Consider the following 16159-nt stretch of genomic DNA (forward strand, 5'->3'; position numbering starts at 1 on the left):
GGTTTCAAATTGGGTTTGAAACACGGCGGAATTACACCAAAACTATCAAAAGTGGGTAAAAGAATTATTTCCCGGCAATTTCGGACAAGAGGTCTAACTGAAGGTCCAAGCCAGTTAATGAAACACGCGTTGACCGGCCAATTGTTCAAAACAGATCGACTTTTCCTTCATTCTGAATTTGTACCAGGAGAAAATAACGTTTGATCAACATAACTAAAATTAAGTCATCGAAAACCTATTGGTACACAATGAGAGATATCAATTAAAAACAAAAGCAATCAGTTATTATTTGTGAACTGACCAATAATAAATATTCAAAACAACGGGTCGACTTTTGCTTCACACTGAGTTCGTACCAGAAGAAAATAACGTTTGATCAGCATAACTAAAATTAAGTCTACAACAAACTTTTACAATGAGAGATATCAACTAGTCTTTTTTCGTCTGTATAACTTGTAAAAAATATTTAGAAAGGAAATCTAGACAGTTCCAGGAATTCCGCTAACAAGGGTGTGTTCATTGTCAAGTGACTTACTCTACGCGATTCATCTCAATTCTCTCAATAAAACGCAAAGCACAATTAACACTAAAGGAGCACAGCTGAAGAGCAACGGCCAGTTCTGGTCAGCATATTTTGACAAATTTCGTCGTTTTAATCGAAAATCTTGTAGCAAAGGACCGCTAAACGACTCGTTTGTTCAGTCCACTCCAACGCAGCTGTTGCTTCCAGAGTTATTCCGGAGAACATGCTTAAATCTGACTTATTCCCTGGGAACCGGAAATTTGCATTTTTTTTTAGACCGTCCGTGATTTTCATTCATATTTTAATACGTCAGCATTTGGCAAGTGAAACACTTCGCTTCTAATGGCCTTATTAGAATTTGTGTTGTAGTTTTTGGCAATTTAGCTTGTAGCTTTTGCTATGAGACTACGAGCGATAAAGTCTGCAGTCGCTGTTGGCTCTCTTCTAGTTTGGGGTTTTGTAATTGTGACGAATCTTTGTTTATTTAATGGTAGATGCTTTACAAAGCCGAAAGAATTCAAGACCTCCATAATTTCCTCGTGGTCTGAGCGGCTTTCATTTCAAAAGCTGCTGGGTTATCTTGGCTTCAAGGAGAGCCGAATTGATTTTTCAAGTGGATTGAATCAACATATATGGGAAAACAACTGCGTCAAGACCATTGAAACGCTTTGTATTTTCCCAGTTTTTCCGAACGCCCCAGATCAGCGACAAGTAATATCTCAAACAGAAATTACAGCGCCAAAAGATGCAGGCACTGATGGCCATCGATTGTTTGGTTTCGTGCTTCCAAATTCAACTGGAGAATATCAATTTTCTTTGACATCGAACGGATTTGCTGAAATTTGGCTTAGCTTGAGCAAGGACTGGAGAGCGGCAACACAGATCGCCACTATAAAGCCATACGACGTACAATACGCCACAAAATGGAATTTTGCTCCTGAAACAAAGATTTCGTCTGGAATTCATTTGAAAGCCAAAAGGAAGCATTACATAGAGATATTATACACCTCAGGTGTTCATGGCAAATCTGAAAACTTTCTTCAAGTTGCTTGGAGAGGACCCCAAGAATCTAAGTTTAAAATTATCGATGGTGCTTCTTTATTACCGTTCACAAATGACATTGAAAGAGGAACGTACAAGATGTTTGATGATGAATTGCCAAATGCACTGTCATGTGAAACAAAACCACATCAGAAACGTTACAAGAATAAAAACATGAGGCGGGAGACGATACCTTACTTAGAGCACACAGCGGTAAACAAGGCGTTACAATTCTGCGAATACAGACCCAGTTATCTTCTCGACCCCACGAATTTGAAAGGCTTTGCGCGGTATGACGGAGTGAATCACCATGCTCATAAAACGTACAGCTTTCCGCTTCCTAATGTGGACGGTATTGTACGAAATAAAAAAGCCACGCATTTTTCTGCCGACTATCCTTTAGACGAGGAAGAAGCCTGGTCCGCTGTTTACAAATATTTGGATGCCCTTGAGAAAGCCTATTCTGGGTAAGTTTTTACGTTTTATATAAATCGCAATGAAGTACAGAGGAACTTAAACTCTGGTTTTATTTTATTAGCATGCAAACTGAATCTAACCGCATTCACCAGCTGTTCACGGCTTGGCGTATATTTTCATCTAAAATGAGACAGACAGTAACACTGAGCTATCAAGCCTCACTGATGTAGAGCAGCAACCCGCTTGCGACTGTAACAGAGGTACTGGGAGTCTTCCTAAAGACAAATCTTTATTCCTTAGCACAGCCCTCACTTACAACTGACTGACCAACGTCGGTTATTTGCGAATCTCAATATAAACTATAATTGTAGACATGTTTGGGTTTGCTGACCAAGGGAGCTCTAGCTTCACACTCGACTGCTTAACTCAATGTGCGAAAACATACCTACATGCTTGACAATAACAAGTGGAGGACCACCAATGTAAACCCCATAACAAAAGTACAAAGTTAGACAATTAACCCAAACAAGAATCACAGGGCCAATAAAATCCAAGGTCAGCTTAAATCCTCAAGCATGCCTACTTAAAAATACCACACCTAAACTCGACAAACCCTTAAGAAGACAGGACTACTCAAAAACTAAGGAAATGCCTCTGCAGGCTCAAACTTGAATAAAACTTGAATGACCTTAAACAAAGAACACACTATAACGGTACCGAGAAATACCTTTAAACGTAAACCCATTAATTGAAACTACTAAAAAGCGTTCTACTAAAAATGATTCCTTTTGACTGTCTAACACTGGGAACTTACAGAAACCCTGTTATGAAATTACTAAAAGACAGTTGTCAGTTAATTTCTGAGGACCTGCTTAAACAAAAGATTCATAGTTTCACACGAACAAAATCGAAAACAAAATTCGAAAGAAAGAGTGAACTAAACAATGCAAGAAATGATAGAAGCTCAACGTTCAACTTCGTTAACAACAGAGCTGACTGGCTGCTGGTTATTGGCAGTAAGCACTGTGAACACTGATTGTAGAGTAAAGTTTTAGGGCCTGTTTACATGGAAGGACTCTACCCTTCTAGAAGGGTTACCCTTGTTGACGGGTCATAAGATAGCCCTCCTTTACATGTGTAGGGTTATCCCTAGGACTATGTCTGCCAACAAAGCCGCGGAAACCTTAAGCAATCGCTTCGAAAGTACGGCTCCGTCTCTCGGGCCTTCGTTTTGGTCAAGAATTTCGCCCATTCATTGAAAAATCACATCATGATAACGAGAATGTTTTATTCCAGCTGCGAAGCTGTTGCCCTCGCTCCGGCTTGGATTCACCGCTCTTGTCAACATACTTCTCCGAAATAATTCTCCAGGTTTATAACCGTGCGAAGCCATGTTTATAGTTGACGGGAATGTAACAGTAAATCTGATCGCCCTAAAGTTGACTCTTCTAGGAGGATAACCCTACCTTTTTCAAGTTTCGATCCATACCGGCCTACTCTGTCTCTAGCCAGAAACACTAATCAAGAGTTTTATTGCATTGTGGTAATAACTTTTAACAAACTTGACAATTATTTCTTTGTTTCTGCTGAGAGACAAGCATTTTGGGGTTTTGAAATGACAGCAAATTTGCGTGATACTTCCCCTTTAACCGTTAGCCGTAGAAAAAGCCAAAATATTAGCCGTCGAACAAATGCCTCCACCCCATTAACACCCTCACGGTAAATATGCACTGCTAATGCAAATCGCGAGAAATCGGTGTTTGGGTATAAAACAAAGGAAAAAAGACTTAAAATAAAAATATTAAAAAAAAAAAAAAAAAAAAAAGAAAGGAAAGTAATAAAAATAAGAGACCCCGACCCCCTCCTCCCCCGGGTCCTGCCCCGGCCCCGTCTCTGGCCTAGGCCCCGTCCCCATCCCCGACCTCGCGTTTTACTGACACCCCTAAAAGATCAAACATTTGCTCGTGAAGCAACATGATGTTGGATAAAATTGCTTGATCAAACATCAAACATGGGAAGCCATTTTTAAAAATACAATGTTGAGAGAGGCGGCTAAATGGTCAAACATGCTCTTCTAACACCATGTTGGACGAAAATGTTTGATCGTTTAGCCGGGGATTAAGAGTTTATCGTTATCCAGGCACGTAGCAAGGCTAAAACCACTAGGAAGGCCGAGTAAATTGGTTGAACAAAACTGCCCCGCTTCCCCGGCACTCAAAACACAGACCGATTAGAGAGTTTAAGATGCAACGAGAACATCCGAAAAAGCGGAAGATTTAATAAGCAAAGCAATAACATTGCTGCAAAGTCTTTGCACCTGCATCACACTTTTTGGTACATTTCTTTGCTGTTTCTTTTTTACACTGACTACCATGTGAAATTTCCTAATTTCACGTTTGAAGGAGGACGTAAACGACGGCAAATTTTTCTCTCTACTTTTAAATTTGGAATCGAGCAGTAAGAATCCGACTGTAGGGAAATTTCTTTTTCTGTGCCTCTTGAGAGGACATACTTGTGTGGCTTACGATAACGCGTGAACACTTAATTGTTATAAACTATTGGGGACATTTATATTCAGTGCTATCAATGAGCGGACGTCTTAGAAAACAAGTATATTATTTCAACAGCTTTTACGGCTTGGGATTGGTTGATTTCGAGCCATTTTGGTTCTTATTTCTGATTCACAAGGTAGGAGTGCCTTTGCTGCTGTTGTATATAAAACTAAAGCTCCTGACTGTTAGCGAAGGAAACTGACAGGTAGTAGATAACAGATTATTAAAGGTTGTGAAAAGGCACTTGCAGCGTCAGAATTCAAGCTAAGACTGAACAACGCATATCACTGTAATTTTTTTTAATTATATATTTTTTGGCACATTGTTTTCTAACTTCCGAAAATTCTGAGGGGGCTGAAGCCCCCCTCCCCCTCCTACAGGCCTGATTATCGTATCAAAACTTGCAATTTGAGAAAGAAATGACAGTCAAATTACTAAAGAAAGTAAATAAAACATTGCATGGTGTTGTCTATCGTCACCTTGGGTTAAAACGCGTTTTCGTGCAGTTTTGCGCCATTTGAAGTCTATGCTGAGGTCACACTAGACAGTTAAATCTTGATTCAACTTTGTTAAATCACGATTTAGCGAAATCTGTGTGTGACCTCTAAAATAGCTGTTTGGAGTCCCCGATGGAAGTTGATGCTTTCGCGGCAGAGTTTAAAGACATTAAATATCGGTCTAAGTCATCTTTGAAAGTACGATTTATCATTCGATTTATCTAACTCTCCATCAGCTAGCCAATGAGAGGACGAATCAGGAAAATGACAGCAACTTCTTCAAATTCCTCAGTTAAGGGAATGTTCCCGCCAGTTTGCCCGTTATTTACAACTCTTGAAATCGGTCTTCGCAAATCTGTTAACTGAAGATTTGTTTCTTACTTTAAATGTCCGAGCACCCTCCGTTTAGATTTACTATTCCTTCCATACCATCGGAGCCCGACGAGTAACGTATCGAACCAGAGTTGCGGCCGTGGAATGACCCACAAGCGCCAGTTTAATATTTTGTGATCACAGCGTGATCACTCCTTTCACCGTGATCACGCCTTCAGCAAGGCGTGATTGGAGTGATCACACCCGTGATCACGGTGTGATCACTCCACTGACCGTGATTCTCTACAGTGATGGCGTGATCACGTATAATCGGTGATGGCTCAACTGTCCAAACATTATTCATATACCCGGGGGGGGGGGGTACTCTCCTATATAAGGTATATAGGTATGTGCCGCCCCAAAGGGTATGGTTTTTGAGCCGTTTTGGTCTGAAAACGAGTATAGATTTTGACAATTACGGTCTGAAATCGCGTCGGGTTTTTTGGGGCGGGGAACATTTACGAAAGCTTACAAACATATTTTTCTTCTCAGTACGTAACTGGAACGACTAACTGATAGCGAGAAAAAGAAATAGATAAACTATGTCATTCCAGCTTTTACTCCTTGCGTCAACTTCCGTTCGGCACTGATGCATAATTATCAGGCCTGAAAACGGGTATGAATTTTAGAGGTCAGGTCTGAAAACGGGTGTGGGAAATGGCATTTTTAGGTCTGAAATAGGGTTGGGATTTGAAGACCCGGGCGGCACACCCCCACCAAGAATTCCGAGGAGTACCCCTCCCCCCCCCCCGGTTCATATATTAGAGTAAAATTGAACAACAAAAACAACCAAAGTGCATATAAATCTCATTCAAATGGTCCAAAATATCTGTAACACTAATGGCGTAAAAAAATCTTTTATTCTAGTAAATTAAGATGTGGTTCAGTAATTTTGTTAGCGGGCACACTTACCGCGCTTAAAACTCGGGACAATTGAATCTTAATTTCTTTACTGCGTGTCGTTCAATCTTTAACTCACAGGTTTCATGGTTTCACGGGTTTTTTTCTCCGTTCATCAGTCCTGTACAACACTTTATAGCAGCTTTTTAAACGACTATTCAAAGAATGAATATTTCCAGGCGTAGTCAATCCATAGAAATCGATATCGGAAATCAATCGATACCATCGATATCACTTGATATCAATCACCGATTGATATCGATTCAAATCGGTAATCGATAACAATCGAACTCACAGAAAAAAATTATTATCGATTGTTGTCGATTGAGATAATGGATAATATTCGATAGCAATCGACAGTAATCGATAACAACCACTAAGGGACCGCTCATTTTTTATGAGCATGGGGGGGCTGGTGGGATTTGGTTAATTGCCACTACGAAACTGTATGACGCCCCCCTAACATGCAATTTTTTTCCACATGGCCCCCCCCCCCAAGCAGAAACTATTTTTTCTGATGACCCCCCCCCCTCCCGCCCAACCAGAAACAAATCATACTCCTAACTTTAGCAAAACGCTTAGGTACTGTTTATATCAAAGATAAACGTAATTGTTACTGTGATTTCTTTACAGTACTATTAAAAAGTTACCGTTCTCTGCTTAGGTAAAGATTTCTCTTGTTTAAAAAAACGTTTTATAGATAGCAACACGTTTACGGCGACGGCAAACCCTAAATTTCCATTTAGATTCTTAGAGAAACTATAAAAATTAATCAAGCAAACGTTTAACGTGAAATTACTCCCCTTCGAGTAGGAACAATTAATACACGTACAGATGTGACTAACAAAATACGGATCGAAGCATACCACTCAACAATTACGAGTCATATTAAACAGAAAAAAACAGCGGACACACAGATATCAGGCGCGTAGGTAAGGGTTAGATAGGGGTGTTTGTTGAGCGCCGGAGGCGCTCTTACTAGGGGGGTCCGGGGGCATGCTCCCCCGGAAATTTTTGAAAATCTAGGTTCCCAGAAACCTCATTTCCTGCATTTTGAGACCCATTTTAGGCAAATCACAAATTTGTTTTACAGCAGCTTTTTAAGCTATATACATCATTTCTGCGGCATAATTGTCTCAACTTAAACAAGAAGTTCAATGTACATTCCGCGCTCTGTCTAGTTCTGATAGCTATTCGATCAGTGCAGATATTTATACACCAAGCTGGTAAACTGCATCATTCTCGGGTGTAGGCCTTCAAACAAATTGACTATCTCGTCAAGATTGACAGGCATATCATGCTTGATATGCATTAGAACCAGGGCGGACATTCTACTCTCTCGCATGGTACACCTCATGTAGTTGTTCAACCTCCTCATTGTGCTTTTTCTTCCGCCATTATTGATCTTCAAAGGGTGTTCGTTCGAACCCCCCCCCCCCCCCCTCCTACACGCCTGGATATTAAAGTACTGCTATTAAAAATGACAGTTACAAGCTTTTCTGAAGATAGCCTACGGCTCAGATTTACCGTCAACTGAAGTCACCAACAACAGTTCTATTATTAAAAACTAATCTGGATGTTCACACTAGGCATACTACTGAGTCTACTGATACTCCTGGGTTCAAATAATTTACTAATCAACAGTCTTTATAAAAGTGAGTACTATTAAACAGAACATTAAACAATCTATTGATATAGTTCTGAGTACAACCACTTAATAGAAAAATACTTCCCCACGGATGATTCAATAGTGAGACTGTTACGTTTTTATATTAATTTGAACTTGTACAAACATAGGTGTCTACTTCAGTTTATATTCATTATTGCTTTTCCAACAGATATGCTTCATTTCCTCCATTGTTGTTAATATGAAATGCAGATTTCGACCTCAGTATGTAAAACAAATTAAAAGTGGTTAGGAAAATCGTATTAAATAAAATTGAAATAATATTCAATTTCTTCACCTGTTTCTGTGTTGAGCAACTTTCAATTTCCCCTACTAGCCAATTTTTGCTGGTGACCCCCCCCCCCTCTTTCACTCAATTTTTTTTGGTAGCCCCCCCCTTTAGTGCCATTTTTTTTCTCGTGCCCCCCCCCCCCCCCCCCCCCCCTAAATCCCACCAGACCCCCCATACTCATAAAAAATGAACGGTCCCTAATCCCAAGGAAACCCTGGAGGAGTATTCATTTCAAAGATGGCGTTACTATTTAGTAAACTAGTAATAGTTTTCACTAGAGCTGCCCCCGCTTTTGAAGATCTGTTTAACACCTGTATACGTTTTTTACTGGAGATAAATACTGTGCATACGAATGTTAAAAACGAAACGTTTGAATATTTATTGAAGTTAACATCCATGTAACTGGTTAGCATATTTCTCTGTAAATTTGACATTGAAATCTACTACAGTCATACAGTTTTGTTTTGTGAAACAACGTATTGTATGTATAATAATGTGAACGGCGTGGTTTGAAAGGCTGCTATTAAAAAGATGCAGAAGATGGCGAAACGTGACTTCGTGGTTGCAAGACCTTGACACGCTGCTAGAAGATAGCAAAACGTGAACTCGTGGTTGAAATGCTGCTAAATGATGGCGAAATGCGAACTCGTGTTTGCAAGAACTTGAAACACTACTAGAAAGAACTCGAAATGCTGCTTGAGGACGACGAAACGCAAACTCTTGCTCGCAAGACCGTCGAACGCTGCTCGAAGACCTCGTGGTTGCAGAATGACAGCTACCCGACAGCACCTTGCGCACTTGCTGAAATATTACCCGAGACGACCGTGCGCGCCTAGTTTGATCAAATCGAGATTTTTTTTCGCATACTAACAAATTTACTTACAGTACTTACTTTCTTATGGAAATTCCTTATATGTATACACGCGGGGAATCCTAGGGTGCCTCCTCGGGTTTTAGCCTCCTGGGCCAAAACCCTGCGGGGGCAAAAATACGAGACCCGCGTTCAAATGGTATATATGCACGGACATTGTGGGATTGTAGCCCTCCCGAACGCTTCCATCTTTTTTGCATAAGGTGCCGTCCTTGACTTGGCAGAAGCTGTTATTTCACAGTCAATAATAGCCAGGGTAATAAATAAGCGTAATTAACACGATGTTGTCAAGTCATGTTAAGTGTAGCCTGCAATGCAGGCGTATTTTTGGAGCGGGAGCGCTGAATATCTGTTGCTGTCATCTTGGGCGAGGAAGCGCGAGAGGGCTGGAGCGAGTCAAAAGTGACCCTAAGGGAGAGGACGACTGGCTGAGAAATAAAGGAGGGGGGAGGGGGAGAGGAGGGAAATACGCGAACTAAATTTATTATTCAGCGCTCGCCCATGAAAAACGCCTGCACTGCAGGCTATGTTAAGTGTTCCCCAAGTTCCCTTCGTAGAAAGATAAACAAACATTGAAGTCACTGATAACATACCAGGTAATTCGTCCATGATATTCCTCTATTAGCTTGGCAAAAAAGCAGGAAAACTGGATCGGAACTCGTCCAACAATCCTGTTATTGTTCTTGTCCTTTTAGTATCAGCTTGTTGATATTTGCATTGCATATCCACGATTGAATGACTCTTTAAAACCATAGAAAATGTGTTGTGTCAATCTTTAACTTGTAGAAATTGACAAAAATAGTTTCCGATAAAAATCAATGATAATCGATAACAATCGATAAGCCAATGATCGGAAATCGATATCAATCGAACTCAACTTTTTTTCTTTATCGATTCCTATCGAGTGGTATCGGAAATCGATTGCTATTGATTGTTACCGATTATCGGTTTATCGATTGACTACGCCTGGACATTTACATTTGGATGATCAACTACAAATTCAATCCTGATATGTCGTAGCATATGATCTTGTGTCTTATAGGGGGCCTCGATCGATGGTAACGGTCGATATGTCGGTCGACACACGGTCGACTCACGGTCGATATCTCGGTCGATGTATCCACCGAGTATCGGTCGATTGTCGGTCGAGTAACGGGCGAGTGTCGGTCGAGCATCGGCCACTATATAGGCGACGTATCGACCGATCATTGGATCACCTTCGGTCGAGAGATCGACCGACAGTCGGTCGCGACAGCATCGGCAGAGTGTCGGCAATATATCGGTGAACCGTCGGTCAAGTATCGGTAAAGTATCGGTCGATGCATCGGCGGATAGTCGGTCCACACGAAAAAGGAACAAGGATTTTGCTTTGTTTTAAACCGGTTAAACCGGGACACTACAGTGTAATACGCTGGCATATTTTTGCGCCATCTCTTGACCTAATGTGGTTAAATGATGCAATAGTGGAAGAATCAAATGAGATAACGTCAGACTATCGACCGACTATCGGTCGTTATTAATATGACGACCGATATAGCGGTGCGCTATGTACATGAATGTCGATCGAGATAAGGAAGAAGTGTCGAAAAAACATATTGATAGAATATTGACCGATATATCGGCCGATACTATCGGCCAGTAAGCGGTGAAATATCGATGAAGTATCGGTGATGTGTCGGTGAAGTGTCGGTGTATTGCTATCTATATCGGCCGACAGCCACCTCGGTCGATACGACGACTGCCATAGCGGTACAACATCGACCGAGTGATCCCCAATTATCGACCGAGTGTCGACCGGGTAGCGACCGAGGCTCGACCGAGATATCGACCGTCAGTCGACCGTGAGTCGACCGACATATCGACCGTTACAATCGATCGAGGCCCCCTATAAGACACAAGATCCGCATATGTTGCCTTCTCGATTCATTTCACTTACTCGATCCAAGGCGAAAACTCAAGGCTGCTTTTTTGCATGTTCGCGACGAAGCACTGAAAAATATTTCCATTAGGTACGATTGTAACTTCAGTTTCGAGAAAAAATAGCGCCTTTTCTCCGAATTCCGTGACACGTGCGTGTCGGAATTATTTATCCACAAGGTCTCTTGAGACATCACAGGCGGCCCAAGCTCAAGCTGTGAGTTGTGGTGATTATCTTGCATAATAACCGTCACGGCGCAAATTTGAGATCATCTTGCGTAATAACCGTCACGGCGCAAATTTGAGAGTTTGTATGGGAACATTTACGATCGGGTTTAGGAGATAAAAATTCCGTAAATTTCTCAATAAAAATGACATACCTTGTGTATATGGTGTACTGTTTGTTGATTCTCTGTCTCCTTTTGCTGATTTGAGGTCATTTTAGCGAGTTATCGTTTCCTGGGTTTCACACTCCTAACGCCTTGTTTACTGCTGTGTGCTCCAAGTAAAGTATCGTCTCTGGTCTCATATGTTTGTTCTCGTAGCCTTTTTGATGTTTCGTTGCACATGGAAGCACCTGTGGCAATTAATCGTCAAATATCTTGTACCTCCCTTTCTCGCTGTCGTTTGTATACACTAGTAAATATTCACTGCCGATAGTTTTGAAGTTAGATTGTTGGGGTTGTTTCCACGCAACCTGAAGAAAGTTTTCAGATTTGCCATGAGCACCTAACGCGTACATTATCTCAATGTAATATTTCCCTTTGGCTTTCAAATGGATTCCAGTTGAAATCTGTGTTTCAGAAGCATCGAAATTCCATTTCGGGACAGATTGTGCGTCGAAAGGCCTTATAAAGGCAATCCTTTTTCCGCTCTCCAGTTCTTGCCCAAGCTAAGCCAAATTTCCGCAAATCCGTTCGATGCCACAGCAAACTAATATTCACCAGTTGAATTTGGAAGCACGAAACCAAACAATCGATGGCCATCAGTGCCTGCATCTTTTGGCGCTGTAATTTCTGTTCGAGATATTACTTGTCGCTGATCTGGGGCGTTCGGAAAAATTGGGAAATTGCAAAGCGTTTCAATGGTCTTGACGCAGTTGTTTTCCCATATATGCTGGTTTAACCCTCTCGGCAAATCAATATTGTTTTCCTCGTCGTCACAAAAACCCAAAGGCTCTTGGAATGAAAAGCATTTCTAGCGAGGAAACGATATACGCTTTGAATGCTGTCGGGTCCGGATAACATTTTCGATTGAACAAGAAAACGTTCGTCGCAATAAAAAAAATCCAGACATCCAGCGAGCCAACAACGAATGCGGACTTTATCTGTCGTAGTTTCATAATATAAACGCAACAATTTCTCTCGAAATATATTTAATGAATTTCTCAGGATGGTTCACGCATCGGGCACTTGAGAAATCGAGTCAATTAGGTACGTATGCGTAAGAAAATCATTCAGTGAGCCATGTCTATATCTTCCGGCTAATTTTAGCTATGATAACGGGAGAATAAAGAATTAAGGGACGAAAACCGAGGAAAGTGCAATTTTGCTGTCAGCCTGATTCGATTCAAGTATATTTGCGGTTTCAAAATCTTTGGGATTCATTCGTCACACTCTGATGTAACTGAAATTGTTTAACATCCAATCAGAAGAGAAGCATGTTTCGTGCGAAATTAACTGCGCTTAAAGGCCAATATTCGGGCCCGAATGTGTCCGAATACGGATCGATACATTCGGACTATACGATAGTATCCTAGCCTTCGATAAAACCAGGAACATGAACATCCCAGAACACGAAAAAAACAAAATAATAATAATAAAAAATGAATACATTAGATACACAAAAAAATAAAATACAAATAAAGAAAAAAAAAAATGAAACGAAAATAACCAAAAAAAACAAAACAAAAAAACAAACAAACAAACAAACAAAACAAAACAAAAAGAGTGTGTATATTTATATATTTATATGAAATGAAGTTTCATTGTATCCGAAAGAAATTCATATAGGAAGAAGTACAGAGTAGGTGGGATGGTGGGATAAATGGGTTGTTGTGACTGACCACACTGAATGAAGGCGCAAGTACTTTCTCGCTGTTTGCAGCACGTGTTTACCGTCCTGTCTGCTGCGCCAGAAATGGATCAGTTCCAGCTCGGCTGACCAAAAACTCAATTTCCTGATGTTTGGAGTAGAAGTAAAAGTCGTTCGCGCAGTCTTTTAATCAAAACCCTCCCAGGACTTCCCGCGTCTTCGCCTAGGGCCTGACGTTCCGTCCTCGAACACCTTTGTTGCTCGCTCGGGACTTAAGTTCGGGAGCTTGGACACGTTTCTCGAACGAAAGCCACGAAGACTTCTCTGGCCTTCCATGCAATTTTCAATGGATTTTATCTTGAAAACAAAGCAGGCCTATCAGGAAACTTTGTTCATATGAAAAATAGTTGTAACTCTGGTAGAGAACAGCTTTGTAAACTTCACGGCCGAGCCAGTTCAAGGGCTGGATAACGCTATCCAGCCGATAAATCACTATCCAGTGGATTATAAGTGCACGTGCAAACAAAACAAACTATGCTATCATAAAGTTGTATACCACGTAATACGCACCTTCTCAACTGAGTTTTTTGTTGCGAAACACCTGCACCAGTCTGCAACAACATTCTTTTTACATGCAACGCCAATGTGCTTCGGAGATTGTGTTGTTCAGATACCTCGAGCTCTCAGGTTGTTGTTACTCCAACGTTTTGCTTTAGATGATAACAGACATCTCGAGCTTCATTGTTATCGCCACCTAGTTAAACTACATCTAAACCAAATCATCGGAGAGCAGTTGAACTAAACTGCTGCAGTATAAGATAAACTTGTAAAAAGGTAAAGTTAGGCAAGTCAGGGCAACTATTATATATAATGCTTATAAAGCACGGGATACTTTAAGACCAATAACAACGGTTTATACTGAACTTAAAGGGGCTATGTCATCCCAGGCGCATGTGCGCGTTGATGAGAAGCACTTTGAAATCGTTGGCCCAACTTTCCAAATACCGGTCAGAGAGTTCAGGAAGCTGTTTTCATTTGTTTGAATCGCGTTCATCTTTCGAAAGTTAGCTGAATTTTTTATTTACAAACGTTTTAGTAATTACAGAAGCTGTTTGTTACGATTTTTTTAAAGCTTTTGCAATGGCGGAAAACTAAAAATCCCGCGAGGAGTCGGTTCTGTGCAAATTAGTCCCAACCGGACTTTACTGAGCATGCGCCGCAGCTGACAGTCCCTTTAAGAACAGCAGAAGAAAATAAATTCTATATAACGATTAGGATGGCGAACCAATTAAAAAAATAAATCATTTCTTTGCAGGAAATACACACTCCAGTCCATACAGCGTGTCGAGAAGAAAGAAGATTCTCAGAAAGGATTCTTGAACTCATTGTTAAAGATCGCAATGATGGCAAGAGATACATCTTAGCGGAATATGTATTTCTACCAAATGGCAAGTACGTTCCACTGTGTTATCTTAAAGGCCTGCAGTGGAACAGGACAGCGGATCCCTATCTGATCCTAACGGCCAAAAACCTGGGTCGATGGGTTCACCATTTTATCTCGCTCCAGTCTCGCTGCGCTGTGAGCGCACCCTCTCGACTGACCAGAAAGGGACTGCTTGCAGTCTAGGTATTTAAAAGGAAATAGAAGAATGGCACAAAGCTAAGTTGCAATTGACTTGAAATATTTCTCCTGTATTCAAACATCTCCAATGTGCATCTCCCTCAAACAGAACCTAAACATCAACAACAAAAAAAACCACTCAATTTGACTAGAAAACGATGAAATCTAAAATATTTTGTACATCCCTAATAAAGGATTCGTTTTGGTCCACAGTGTATTAGTTTGGAATGATATCTTTATTGTGCATATTATGTTACCGACCACATGAAGATTATTCACATAACGACACCGGCCTACTATTGTCCGTATTAGCTTGCAATTTGAATATTTTTGATCAGTAACGATTTCTTGAAACATAAGCGAGCGAAAATTAAAGTTAATAGCCGACGTTCCGGCGTCGTCGTGACACCATTCTCAAGGCAAAGTGGATAAATTTGTTAAATTCTCAGCCTCGGATATTGCATTTCTAGCGTTCTGATTGGTTCACTAAATCTCGGTTATCAGCTCATATACCGTAGTTTGACATTATATGGAAAACGAAAGCCCCAGGTGTCACTAAGCTAATTTTTGTTTTCGGCGGGAAGCAAAAGTTTCTTCGGAAAAATGTAGAAAAAAGAGGAAAAGAAAGAAATACTAAACAATGCCATCTCAATATAACAACAATAAAAGCCACAAAGTTCGGTATGACACTTTCCTTTAAAATCTTCAAAATTGCAAGATTTTACGATTTTTTAGATCACATAACAACAACAATAACAACCGGTTACCTTCAAAAATTTCAGGATAGCTTGCAACTCCTGGCGGTAAGAGGTTAAAACCAATCGAAGAAATTTCTCAGGAAGAGCTTCATGCCTGCCTTTATGTTTTTACGAATTTACGAGGACTTCAGATGGTTTATCTATGAAATCCGTACGAGCGGCGGCCATAATGTTCGTTTCCATCGCTCGGCACCACTCAGCAAAACATTTGCACTTATGTGCACAGCTCTTACGCTTCTCAAATAAGCTTGAAGTTTAAAAACTTGCACTGAATGCTTGTCTCAGTGAGGTTGTACATGTACCTCGTACACTTGGACGTGCCTGAAGTGTTTTAAATCGTCCGCGAGGAATTCAGTTCAGCATGATAAAAGCCGTCCTTGCCCTGATCTCTTCCTTCGCTCGGCACCACACAGCAGAACACTTGCTCAAATGTGCACAACTATTACGCTTCTCGATGAGCTGGAACTTCAAAAGCACTTGAATGCTAGTCTCAGAAAGGTTATAATTCGTACATTTAAACGTTTCTTGAATTTTAGATGTCCGACTGTGTCCGATTTTCTTCGCTTTCGATTTTTCATTCAACTCCGTATGCAAAGCGCTGCGCGTGTCATGTGATCATTAGGTTTCGCGCGCTTTGGTCGGAGGTTGCCTCAACATCCGGTCGTTTAAATTTGAAAGAAATTTTTACTTAAAATATA

The 16159-nt window shown here is 40.8% G+C and overlaps 1 pseudogene across 1 annotated transcript; it reads left to right on the top strand.

The window, feature by feature from the left end:
- Positions 1–922: 922 nt before the first annotated feature.
- Positions 923–14709, top strand: LOC146479764 (beta-1,4-N-acetylgalactosaminyltransferase 3-like; annotated as a pseudogene). The gene is made up of 2 exons (XR_014864839.1): positions 923–2031; positions 14398–14709. The product of XR_014864839.1 is annotated as a beta-1,4-N-acetylgalactosaminyltransferase 3-like (transcript).
- The last annotated feature ends 1450 nt before the right edge of the window (positions 14710–16159 follow it).

Source organism: Pavona decussata, unplaced genomic scaffold, assembly GCF_977016875.1.
Source record: "Pavona decussata unplaced genomic scaffold, jaPavDecu1.1 SCAFFOLD_58, whole genome shotgun sequence".
Lineage (NCBI taxonomy): Eukaryota > Metazoa > Cnidaria > Anthozoa > Scleractinia > Agariciidae > Pavona > Pavona decussata.